This window comes from Sapajus apella, unplaced genomic scaffold (genome assembly GCF_009761245.1).
Source record: "Sapajus apella isolate SASKATOON/1434 unplaced genomic scaffold, GSC_monkey_1.0 scaffold32, whole genome shotgun sequence".
NCBI classification, from domain to species: domain Eukaryota; kingdom Metazoa; phylum Chordata; class Mammalia; order Primates; family Cebidae; genus Sapajus; species Sapajus apella.
In genome coordinates, this window is record NW_022436972.1 from 13,303,345 (window position 1) to 13,316,805 (window position 13,461).

Consider the following 13,461-nt stretch of genomic DNA (forward strand, 5'->3'; position numbering starts at 1 on the left):
TTGGCTTCTATATCCCTTGGTTGTTTTTGACATGTTAAAACAACATTCTAGTATCTCTAGAAGCTCTTAGGTATTTATCTTTAGTGCCCTGAAATTTCTAATTGGTGAGTCTTAATGTGGGTCTTGATTCAAAACAGTTAAAATTTTTTGCTAAGAATTTGAAGAGGCTTTTCAAACTAGAGACTTGAATTTTTTAATGTGAGAAATTTTCTTGTATAATTTTTTTCTTGCATAATTTTTAATGAAGTTTACCTTAAGATGAGTGGGGATGGATCAAGCTCTTTAGTTGAGGGACTCCTAAATGTTAGCATGCAGTGGCAGTGTTTGTTCTGGGTCATGCAGTTTCTTAAGAGATGAATTCTTTAATCTCTTACCTGGGAGGCTGCAATATTCAGGCTGGCTGCTGATACTCTGAGACCAGTGAAGGGGAAGAAAGGGATCAGGGGCTTCACCATTCAGATTACAGACTTTCATTTAACTCCTTCTTGTCCTCTTTTTTTTCTCTGTAGCCATACCTGGAGCCCTCGAGTCTCCATCTTAGAGTCTTGTTAACATTTTCTAGGTAAATTCCTCTGATCTCCTGCAGAGGTAAGGTCAGCTGGAAGCAGGTGTACAGCACATTCTAGAAGTTCTATGGCTCTGTTCACTGATTTTGACCAATGCTATTTTCAGCCCTGTACTTCACTCCCACCTTCTTTGGAACCAGAGTCCTTGAGTCCTGAGCCTTTCAGGGCTCTGCCTGCAAATTAGTGCGTCTTTTGCCAATACTTAGCTAGTAGCTTCCTCCCTTCTGCTCCTTCACTGACTTTCCGTGTTCCAAAAAATTGCTGAAATCTTTCATGCACTCTCCCTTTCTCTTGGCCCTTGTGAAATATAACTTTAAAAAATCAAAGTTCTTTGTTATCCTGTTAGTAGGGTTCAGGAGGGATTCTGAAAGAAAGAGATAGTCTGCCATGTATAACTGGAACTCTAATCAGTACTTTTCAAAAATGTTCTCTGTAAGACCCCTAAAATTTCTACTTCAATAAAAGATGGATGAGGTGGGAGACTGTGGAGTTTCAGTACAATGAATCTCTAACAATGCTTTGACCAGTAGTTTTGTTTCATCAGTTTCAAGTACTGAGGTTCATGCAAGATGTCTTTGAACAAGAAGTTCTGCCGCTAAAAATTATCTGAAAACCTCTAGTTAAGATAATCTTTAACTTACATTTCCAATGTTAATGTTTGATGACTACATAACTTACTTATTCATTCAACAAATAGTTATTGAGTTTCTTCTACCCTACGACAGGTACTGGGCTAGGCACTGATGTCCTCCTACTTGGTATAAACAGATTTAATAAGAATGCTGCTTTGTATTGACATATTTTATAGTAGTCCCACATCTCACTTATTTGAAACACTACATAGATTGAATAAATTCAAGTGATTCAGACTTATTAGTATCCTACTTAAAGAGCAGACATCAGAATATTCCGTCAGCCTACTTCTCCAAATAATGACCTGGGGGACACGAATGTCATCTTTGCTTAGGGGTAGAAAGTAATTAAGAGATTATGGTTTTTCTCTTTAAAACGTTGCCTCTAATTTGTATTCCAGTAACAGCACAACCTTGATTTAGTTCAAATGATCTAGCTGCTTGATCATTTTGAGACTGATTTTGCTTTAAGTTATATATTACCTCAATTTCAGATGAAGAAAAACATTTTTTTTAAACGTGCAGCTGGAAAATTACTCAGCTAGTAAGTGAAGGCACCAGTTCTCCCCAGGTGGCTGTTTCTCCAGGGCTCCCTAACTCCACAGATGGCATCATACTCAGTGTCCCCGGGCTCTTACTTTGCTAGAGCTGCCATCACTAAGTACCACAAACTAACTGGCCTGAATGGAAGAAATGTATTGTCTCACAGTCCTGGAGACTAGAAGCCAGAGAGGAAGGGTTCAGTGGGGTTGACTCCTTCTGAGGAATGGGAGGGAGGGTCTGTTTCGTGCCTCTGCCATCGCTTCTGGTGGTTTGCTAGACTCTTTGGGGCTACCTGACACGTTGCGCGTCACCCTGATGTCTACCCGCGTCTTCACATGGTGTTCTCCTTGTGTGCATGTCTGTCTCCAAATTTTCCCTTCTACAAGGACACAGTTATATTGCATTAGGGCCCACCACAGTGACCTCATTTTAACTCAATTACCTCCATAAAAACCCTCTCTCCAAATAAGGTCTCGTTCTGAGGCACTAGGGGTTAGGATTTCAACACACGCATTTTGGGGAGGACACAATTCAACCGGTAACACTCAGGAACTTGGGTGTCACTCCTGATACCTCCGCCTGTCTCTGTCCTCTCCACATCTAATCCATCAGCAAATTCTGCCAGCTTTACATTAAACACACATTGGGTCTGTATATTTCTCGCTATTTGTCCCCTGACCATTTTCATTCTTTCTCCTGAACTACGGTAGTAACTTTCTCACTGATCCTCTGCCTCCGCTTTAGGTTATTCCTAATCCATTTTCCATATGCAAGCCAGAGATCTTCCAAAAGTGCATATTTGATTATATCTCTCCTCTTCTTACAACATCCAATGACTTCCCATTGCCTAAGGATAAACACAAAACTCCTTTATGTGGCTTACACACAATTTGGCTCCTGCTCCCCCTCTCCAGCCTCGTCTCTATTTTATTTCTCTAGTGCTCTGAGCTAAGGCCAAACAGGAACTTCTTTCAGTTCCTTGATTACACCATGCTGTTGCCTCTAGGCTTTGAACATGCTGTTCTCAGTCTGGAACACTCCTCCAAACTCGATTCCCCAGACGCTTACTCATGTTTTGGGTCTCAGCTTTCATGTTGACTAGCTTCTGGAAGGTCAGCCCTCTACAGTGGGCTGAATGGTACCCCCAAAAACATATGTCCACATCTCTATCTCTGGAACTTGTAAATGTTACCTTATTTGGAAAAAAAAGATCTCTGCATATGTAATTAAGTCAAGGATCTTGGATGAAGAAATCCTCCTGGATTATCCAAGTGGACCTTAAATCCAATGACATGTGTCCCCCTAAGAGACACATAGAGAAGAGGGTCTATAGAGGAGAAGGCCACATGAAGACAGAGGAAGCACCTGAGGTGAAGTGGCCACAGTCAAAGAAACCAGCAACCATCAGAGGCTAGAAGAGATAAGGAATCCAGACTCTCCCCAGAGCCTCTGGAGAAAGTATAATCTTACCAGTTCCTTGATTTCAAGCCTCCAGAATTGTGAGAGAATAAATTTCTGTTGGTTAAGCCACCAAACTTGTAGTAAGTTGTTATGGCAGCCCTAGAAAACTAGCACAGCTTGCGTTCTTATACCAGGTGCAGTCTCTGGTTGTATGTGTCCACAGGCCCCTTGGGAGTCTTCTATCCTAAGTCATCACTCTCTCTTGTTAATTATGGGATTTGGTCTGACCCAGAAGCTGTGAGTGCTGGGAAGGCAAGAAATGCCTTGCTCCTGGCTTCTTCCACGAAGATTAACCCAGTACCTATGGCATACCACAGGTGCTAATATTTAATATGAACAATGGTAATAATACTTTTTCCTGAATAACTAAATTAACTAATTAATCATTCAATCAATGCTTCAGTTTAGGTACTATCCAAATGGTATAGATTTGAAAAAAGAATCAGAGTCTGGCACCTGTGAATAGTCCATAGTTCTGACCTTCCTAGTGTCTTTAAGATAGTCTTCATAGTAGACAGAATGAACATCTATAGGAAGATACCTTAAAAGCGCCCCTGCGATCAACACCATCCTCCAAAGTGAAAAGAAATACAATGTAGTTTTCCATGTATTCTATCTGGTCTTCCTATCAGAACGTTTGTCACCATTTATTTTTTATGTAGCATCTTATTATTTAAAGTTGTTAAGCCAGAGTGACATGGTTTTACACTTAGAAAAGTGTATAGTATAATGAGAGAAAATGAGAATAATAGTTTTTCTTTTCTTATAAACATACAATCAGAAATATATGAGCAGATATGTGCTTTCTAAAACTAAAGGAGAACTAACAGTGATAGGAATAACAATAAGCAAACACAGTTGCAGGCCTTTTACATCCCGTTCTTACTCACTATCATTACTTGGTCCTTTCTTTTATGTCCAGCATCTTTCCCTTGAGAAACTTCTCCTCCCAAAAGACCTGTTGAGCAATCAATCCCATGACCCTGACTCTTCAGCCAAAGGAGAGGCTGAACAGAGCACCCTTGCTCCTGGACGTAATTTCTTCAATGGTAAGCATGTGTTTCAAGTAAGATCAATCAGATTTATTTTCAGGGATTCCTGTGGGTATCACGAGAGAGAGGTGCTTTTATTATTTTCTTTTTCTTCTGCGATGACTTGCTCTAAAGATGATGTAATCTAAGCTGCTCTGTGAAGGTCAGCATATGGGGAGAGCCTGCCTGAGAAGGAAGCCAACAAAGAAGAAAACAGCCAGAAAATGGGGAGAGAGAAAAAATCTTGCTGATGTTGTTTAATCCCCTGGATCCAGGAATGACTGTACCTCAACCTGATCTTGAACTATCCCTATCTTTAGATCATGATATAAACTATGAAAGAATCAGGGTAATGTGAGAGACAGAATGGAATGCTGCAGAGATGGCTAGATGCACTTCAAAAATGAATGCTCCCCTTCCATGGTATAGACTTGTCACTGGGTAGCAGTGATTGTTCATTAGAGACTAGATTTCCCAGCCCTTGGCATCTGTATATGGGGACATGTGGTTTGCTTTTGCAAATGGAATGATGGTAGGAATGAAGTCACTTTAGAGCTGAAGGAGTGAGTGTGCCCTCTCAACTCTTTCTTGCCCTCTTTTGTTGGCTGAGTTCAGAGGACTCCTGTCTTAAGGGCATTTTAATTTAAGATCAATAGAAAATGGTGTAGTTTCCTGAAATCAGTCCTGTAAGGGAATTTAAGAAAGAGACATTTAAATTTAAAAAAAAAAAACCTCAATGCCCTTTTGAATTAAAAGAAATAATCGAATTAGGATAATGGTGATAACAACTGAATGACCTATGTACCTATTACCTGAATACCAAGCATCAAAACTTCACTTTCCAGATCTGGGAGCTGTTGCTCGCTGGCAAAACACTTGATCCTGGTCAGTTGACTTCTCAAGGCCTTGGTTTCATCATACAGAAGATTTTCCTCAAGCTTCCTGACTCCATCATCTAGTCACCTGGTCAAAACTTTTGCAATGAAAAGTTTATTAAACTGTTGAGATATTTGAGTCATGACTTTGAATTGCAGTCATAGAGCAAAGCGGATGGGCCTCTGTAGCTCATAAGCTTAGCTGTCTGACGATTGTTTTAAAAACTTAGTTACATTATATTGTCAATAAAGCCACCTCTGTTTGGTCTTTTTTGTCCTATCACTTTAACCCTTTCTTCCAAGTTTGTAGAAGTTTGAAATTTAAGCTAAAATGATTGGAAGCTGTAACTGCATCCAAGAGGCTCAGAGAATATTGGAACTTGCAGTTACGAATTAACCAGCTAGTCCAAAAAAGAACACGTGTTTGATTATTTTAAGATAGCAATAATTCTATTATTTTGATGTGGAAACTTGAAGTTCAAGGAAACCTTACATAACCTATATATAATCAGAGGCTGAGCCCACACACTGCCATAGACTAGTCTGCACTGTGAATGGAACCCACAAGATGTTTGCTAAGCTTCATGATGCAGCAAATTACTGGTCCCTGCAGCCAGGAGAACTTTTTATATTGTCCATGTGATCATCTACTCTAGAAGCATCCCCAAGGTCATGAATGCTGTATGTTTTTGAATCCTCTCTTCTTCACTGATTCGGTTGTTGGTAACTGGGTTATGATGAAGACAGGTAGACAGTTAGAACATCATTGCTTTACTCTGTTATTCCTTCTTTGGGCCCTTTGGATACGTGGGCATCCATTTTTATCTGCCTGGCCATTTTAGACCAGCCCTGAAGTAGTTTGGATTTGTACTGAAATGAGTGAAGACTGGTAGGCAAGGCTAGTTTGGGGAATGAGAAAGAGGTGTCTTGGAGAAAGAAATGGGAATGAAAGAGAAGAGTAGAAGGAAATTTGAAGGAGTCGAGAGGGAAGATTAATCCAATAGCTGCTGGGCTGGGATGCTTGTATAGTATTGTAAGAGTTTGTGTATATATACGTGTGTGTGCCTGCGCACGCACACTTAGGTTTAAGCCCCTGTGTGTGTGTGTGTGTGTGTGTATGTATAAACATGTATATGGTTTAAACATATATATATACACACTCACCCATGTATATATCTGTGTATATATACATATATACACACACATATAAATTGTTTATATTGTATAAATTGTGTGTGTATATATATATTAATATATATGTAATTTATATATATATAAATTGTTTTAATTAAACTGTTGTGTATATATATAAACATGAAGTTCCAGGGCTGCTTGCATGAAAAACATGGCAAAGCGTATTTGAATAATCTATTCACCCATCATTCACTCGTAAATATAATAAGCATTTATGGAGTTGTTTAGTATGTGCCAAACCCCAGCTCAGTACTTTGCAAGTGCTTCTTCTCATGGTTTCTAACGCTAATGCACACATTTTGCAGATGAGAAAATGTGAACAATTAAGAGGACAAATGACTTGCCTAAAGTCACAGCACAAACAACTTGCCGGACAGTGATTAGAAGACAGCGACTTTACATTTCAAATGTATTGCCTCTGGCTAACTAATAATTAAGGTTTAATTTTCTAATATGATTTTTAGAAACAATTTTCTTCTCAGACACAGAGTATCAGATTTCTGCACAAGTGTAAAGCTGATAAAGGCCGCCCTTTTCTGGGATTATTCTCTTGTGGCATGATGCCCAAAACATTTAATGCTAATTACTCATTTCTTAAACTTATTATCAGATGATGTCCTTGGTTTAGAAAAGGCATTTTTGCCTTTTAAAATATACTATTCCAAATCAGCTCAAGAGTAGTGGCACTGAGGCATCCTGGCTTCCTTAATAAACATCAGCTATCTTACCTCCTAGACTAAAAGTGCTTATAAAATTGCATTCAAGAGCATCACATACCAGAGAATGGAGCTGCAGGAATCCAAATCAAATAATAACATTCAGAAGAGCCAACTAATTTGAATTCTAAAAGCATGGGAAATGCTCAGGTCAAATTATATTACACATAGAGCCAAGCCAAAGGATATATCAAAAAGTGAAAAAGGTTTGGGGAAAATGGTCAACTGTTGCAACTCATCCAGGACCACCATCCATCACCGCCTGATGTTGGTCACTGGATAAAGAATTCAAATCCACTGGGTTTTGGGGAAGATCATCTTGCTAGTTCTAGGCCTCATAGAGTAGCCATCTAGACCAGCGAATTGTGATGGAAGCTGGGCTGTCTGGTGTTGTTTAGTGAAACAATAGCATGCTTCCCTTGATTTATACACCCTCTGAGAGGGACACAATCTGACATCCTGTTTTGTTGTCACAAACAGCTGTAAATTGTAAATTAGGTGACAGCCACACTCTTCTATTTAATGGATATCCTCCCTATGTTTTCTGGAACAGGTTTTCTTTGCCCACTGTCCTGATTTTACAATCTTCTGAAGCAACCCTTTGAGGCGTAGAAGTTTTTCTGAGTAAATGAGTCAGGTCTTGGTATTGAGCAATGGCTGCTACAAGGAAAATCTGAGGCCCCTTTGCAAATGTCATGCTCCTCCTTGACCAGAGTGTACCCAGGAGCAGACAGTACTTAGCCACTAAAAATTTCTTCAAGTCATACATGGCCTTGAGAATTACATTAGCAACAATTCAAAATTGCTAATTGTTATTTTGAAAATATAAAAATTTATATCTGATGATTAAAGGGCCATGAATGGCTTTTGGGGAGTCCATAAACCCCTGAAGAATTTTTTAAACTTTCATTTTATTGTGGCAGGGACACCTAATACACGATCACCCTTTTAACAAAATTGTAAGTGTACAATGATGGCTTACTATCCAAAGGAACAATGTTGTCCAGAAGATCTCTAGAACTTATTCACCTTGCATAATTGAGATTTTATGTCCATGAATTAGCAATTTCCTGTTTCTCTTCCCCATAACCCCTGGCAACCACCCATTCTACTCTCTGATTTTGAGTTTGACTATTTTAGATACTTCACCTAAGTAGAATCATGCTTGTACCCTGAAGACTACAAAACATTGATGAAGGAAATTAGACACAAATAAATGGAAAGACATCTATGGATTGAAAGATATAATATTGTTAAAATGTCTATACTACTAAAAATGATATACAGATTCAGTGAATTCCTGTCAAATTCCCAATTATTTTTTTTCACAGAAATACAAAAAATAATCCCAAATTTTATATGGAATCACAAAGGACCCCGAATAGCCAAATCAAATTTTGAAAGAAGAACAAAGCTGGAAGCATCACACTTGCTAATTTCAAAATACATTCCAAACAATGGCAACAAAAACAGTGTGGTCTGGGCATAAAGGCAGACATATACACCAGTGCAGGAGAGGAAAGAGCCTAGAAATCAACCCACATGTATATGAACAACTGATCTTTGACAAGGGTGTGGAGAATACAGAGTGGAGAAAGGATAGTCTCTTCAACAAATGGTATTGGAAAAGCTAGATGTCCACAAGCAAAAGAATTACAGTGGACCCTTATCTTACACCACAAGCAAAAATCAACTCAAAATGGATTAGTCTTAATGTAAGACCTAAAGCTATGAAACTCCCAGAAGAAAGCATAGGGGAAAATCTCCATGACATTGGTCCTGGCAATGATTTCATGATTACGGCATGGAAAACACAGGTAACAAAAGCAAAAATAGACAAGTGGGAAAACATAAACCCCTGAACTTTAAGCATAACCTCCTCTGCATTTTTCTGAGATAAGTTTCATGTTTTTAAAGTGATTCTAAAAAACAGTCTGGAAGCCTGGTGTACTATATTATGCCTGCTTAACTGTGCACCTTGGATCCTTCCTAAGCAAAATCTGATATGTAATATATTATTAGACAAAGGCAATAAAAAGTGAGTGCCAGTCCATTATTTATATTGTCTCATTTTTATTATGTTATTTTTAATTGACACATAATAATTGTATACATTTATGGAATACAGTGTAATATTTTGATATGAGTATACAATTGTATAATGATTGAATCAGAGTAATTATCATATCCATCCCCTCAATCATTTATTATTTTTGGGAATATTCAAAATCATCTCTTCTAGCTATTTGAAAATTTACAATAAATTGTGAATTGTAGTCATCCTAAAGCGCTATAAAACACTAGAACTTATTCCTCCTGTCTAGCTGTGCATTTGTATTAACACGAATTAACCATCCTCTGGCCACTTCCCCATCCCCCTAGCTGTCACCACCTCTAGTAACTGCTATTATACTCTCTACTTCTATAAGATACAAGTTTTTAGCTTCCCGATATGAATGAAACCATGTAATATTTATAATTCTGTGCATGGTTTATTTCATTTAACATAATGTCTTCCAGGCTCATCGGTGTTGCCACAAATGGCAGAATTTCATTCTGTATTATGGCACGAGCATTCTGTATTATGGCAATTCTCTCGTGTATATATACCACATTTTCTTTATTCACTCATCTGTTGATGGACACATGAGTTGATCCCATATCTTAGCTATTGTGACTAGTGCTGTGATAAACATAGCGTGCGGATAGCTCTTCAACATAGTGGTTTCCTTCCCTTTGGATATATTTCAATAGTGGGATTCCTGGATCATAGGGTAGTTCTAGCTTTAGTTTTTTGAGACTGCTTTCCATAACAGCTGTAGCAATTTCCACTAGCAGTGTATAAAATACATTTCCACTAGTAGTGTTTAAAATTCCCTTTTCTCTAAATCCTTACCAACATTTGTTATTTTCTGTCTTTTTGATAACACCCATTCTCACTGGGGTGAGATGATACCTCATTGTCATTTTGATTTGCGTTTCCCTGATGATTAGCAGTGTTGAGCATTTTTTTCCATATGCTCCTTGGCCATTTGTGTGTCTTCTATTGGGAAATGTCTATTCAGATCACTTGCCCATTTTTAAATGGAAATTGTTGTCATTGTTATTGTTGCTGCTGCTGCTGCTGCTACTGTTTGAGCTTGTGTATTTTGGGCATTAATTCCTTGCTGAATGAATAGTATACAAATACTTTCCCCGCCTCTGCAGGTTGTCCCTTTGCACTGTTGATTGCTTTTTTTGCTGTGCAGAAGACTTTTGGTTTGATAAGATCCCTGTTGTTTCTTTTCGCTTTTGCTTTCTGTACTTTTGAGGTCTTATCCAAAAAATCTTTACCTAGACCAATGTCTTGAAGCACTTTCCCTATGTTTTCTTCTAGTAGTTTCATAGTTTCAGGTCTTACATTTAAGCATTTAATCTGTTTTGAGTTGATTTGTATATGTGATGAGAGATAGGTATTCATTTCATTCTTCTGTATATGCATATCCAATTTTCCCAGTATCATTTATTAAGGAAGCTATACTGTCCCCATTATGTACCCATGGTGCCTTTGTAAAAAATCAGTTCTTTATAAATACATAGCCTTATTTTCTGGGTTCTCTATTCTTTTCCATTGGTCTATGTGTCAGTTTTTAATTCCAGCACCATTCTGTTTTGATTACTATAGCTCTGTATTATAGTTTAAGTCAGGTAGTATGATGACTTTTTGCTTTGTTCTTTTTGCTCAGGATTTCTTTGGCTATTCCTGATTTTTAGTGGTTCTATATGAATTTTAGAATTGTTTTTTCTATTTCTGTAAAAAGATATCACTGGTACTTTGACAGAGATTACACTAAACTTATAGATCACTTTAAATTGTATGGACATTTTCACAATACTAATTCTTCCAATACATCAGCTTGGGACATATTTCCATTTTTATGTGTCCCATTCAATTTCTTTCATCAGTGATTCACAGTTTTCATTGTAGAGATCTTTCACTTCTTGGACCAAATTTATTCCTAGATTTCTTTTTCATTTGTACCTATTGTAAATAGCATTGCTTTCTTAGTTTTTTTTTTTTTTTTTTTTTTTTTTTAGTTACTTCATTATTGGTATATAGAAACACTATTGATTTTTATATATTGATTTTGTATTCTGTATTCTGCAACTTTACTGAATTCATTTATCAGTTCTAAGAGGTTTTTTTGTAGTGTCTTTTTCTTTTTTTTTTTTTTTGAGACGGAGTTTCGCTCTTGTTCCGCAGGCTGGAGTGCAATGGCGTGATCTCGGCTCACCGCAACCTCCGCCTCCTGGGTCCAGGCAATTCTCCTGTCTCAGCCTCCTGAGTAGCTGGGATTACAGGCATGCGCCACCATGCCCAACTAATTTTTGTATTTTTAGTAGAGACGGGGTTTCACCATGTTGACCAGGATGGTCTCGATCTCTTGACCTTGTGATCTACCCGCCTCGGCTTCCCAAAGTGCTGGGATTACAGGCGTGAGCCATTGCGCCCGGCCGGGATGCTCAGATTTCAAATGAAGAACTTCTTGTCTCCTGTAGGATGTAGGTCTGGCTGTCTGTGTTCTGGGATCTGAGTGATAATAGTGATTTATGGTCCCAACATTCAATAGCTAGATAGACTTTGACTTCAACCATCTGTTTTCAACAGGCATTCCCATCCTTAACTGTTCCTGATTTCTCCTATCTTGGAGACCCCCCTTTTCCACCCAGTCCTAAGCATTAGTTTCCATCCTTCCACCAAGGTGGGGAGATGCTGAGGTCATGCTTCACTGGGTGGAAGTTCAGTGTGGAATCTGAAAGTCTAAGTGTTTCTTATACAGACTCTCAAACAACCAACCTGTTTTCAGCTCCCCTATCACTTCCAAATTTATAGTTACCTAATGTTGCCAATCTCTAAACTTTAGGGGAGTTCCACAGTGCAAATCATGTTCTCTTCAGCATTTTCCACTGGCAGTGTAGTTTGGGGATTTTTGATTTATGTGATGTCATTGATTATTCATCCTTTTGCTTTCCAGGCTCCACTATTGTATTGCCATGTCTTCCTCTCCTGCTCTTTGTCCTTGTGGACCAATGCCTTAAAAGTTTTACTTTCATTTTAGTCAGGTTTCAGGAGAGTGAATTGTGTTTAAGATATTCTCTTTAATCATAAGTCCTCTTACTTCGGATCTCTAAAAGTAGTTTTCTTAAGAACACAAGAGCAGGGTTGTCATTTATAGTTGTGCAGGTGTGTAGTGCAAAACTCTAAGAGAAACCATTCCCATCATAAGTATTACACATTTCTATATTTTGACAAACTTCTGGAAAATGATGGTAAAGTGTCTTGATCCACAAAAATCAGGGTAATATAACAATTGCTTAGCAGAGAGAAGTTTCTTGATGAAAGGGTAACCTTTTTCTAAATATACATTAAAGCAGCCATAAAGAGCAGTTCTGAACAAGGGATATGAACTAAGACTTCTGATTGCAAAGATGTTTCTGAGTCTCATAGTTTAAATTTGACCAGACTGACTTCCAAAAAGAACTAAGCAGAGTTTCATAATGCCAAGCAAATAAGGAGTCTCAACCAGTGGCCTTTGCATAATTGAATAGTATTAGAATGTCTACTGTAACAGAAATAATCAAAATTTTTCTTGTCAACCTGGTGAAATGCGATCTTACTAATTGGTAATAGTTGCAGACAAAATTGTATTTAAAGATAAAATCAGCAGTAGATTTCTGGTTTAAAGTCATTTGCTAACAGAGTCTGATGCAACCATCTATTATCTTCCTATTCAAACAACCATAAAGACAGCAAAAAGAATGGACATTTAAACAAAATGAAAACTGACAGCCAACATATTGCCAAAATCTTGGAAGAAATTCTATCAATTACAGAACATATGGGGTGGAAATAAAATCACAATTGTTGATCTGCATGTCCTTTACTCACTGAAATAGAATTTAGCAGATTGTTTTAGAGGGTAAGAGATGTGTGATACCCTTCTCAATGCTGTACCCTGGTTCTGAGATCTATTCCAAGCAAAAACCAGTGTGGCCACCCTGCGGTTGTTTGGAGACTTCTTTGCAGTTCACAAGACTTATCTCTCCATATAATCCATTCCCACATCAGTAATTTCCCTTCTTCATTTATTTGGATATTTGAACCCCTAAGAAAACACACGGCAGGAAGCGTGCATGGAAGGAAATGAGAAGAGAAGAAGGAAGGGAGGCCTGGCAGTGGCATGTTGCATTCTGGGAGCTTAAATCCCAGCAATAAAGGGTTGGAGGTGAGAGTGGATTTAGGAAGGGCATGCCATAATTAATTTATCAGGACAAGGAACCAGCACTGAGTGAGGAAAATGTCTAAGTACATGAATGTGGGCCACACACTGGGAATTAGGCCAAAAATTATGCACCTCAATTTGCCCTCAATTGTCAATCAAAAGGGATTTTGTAACCACATC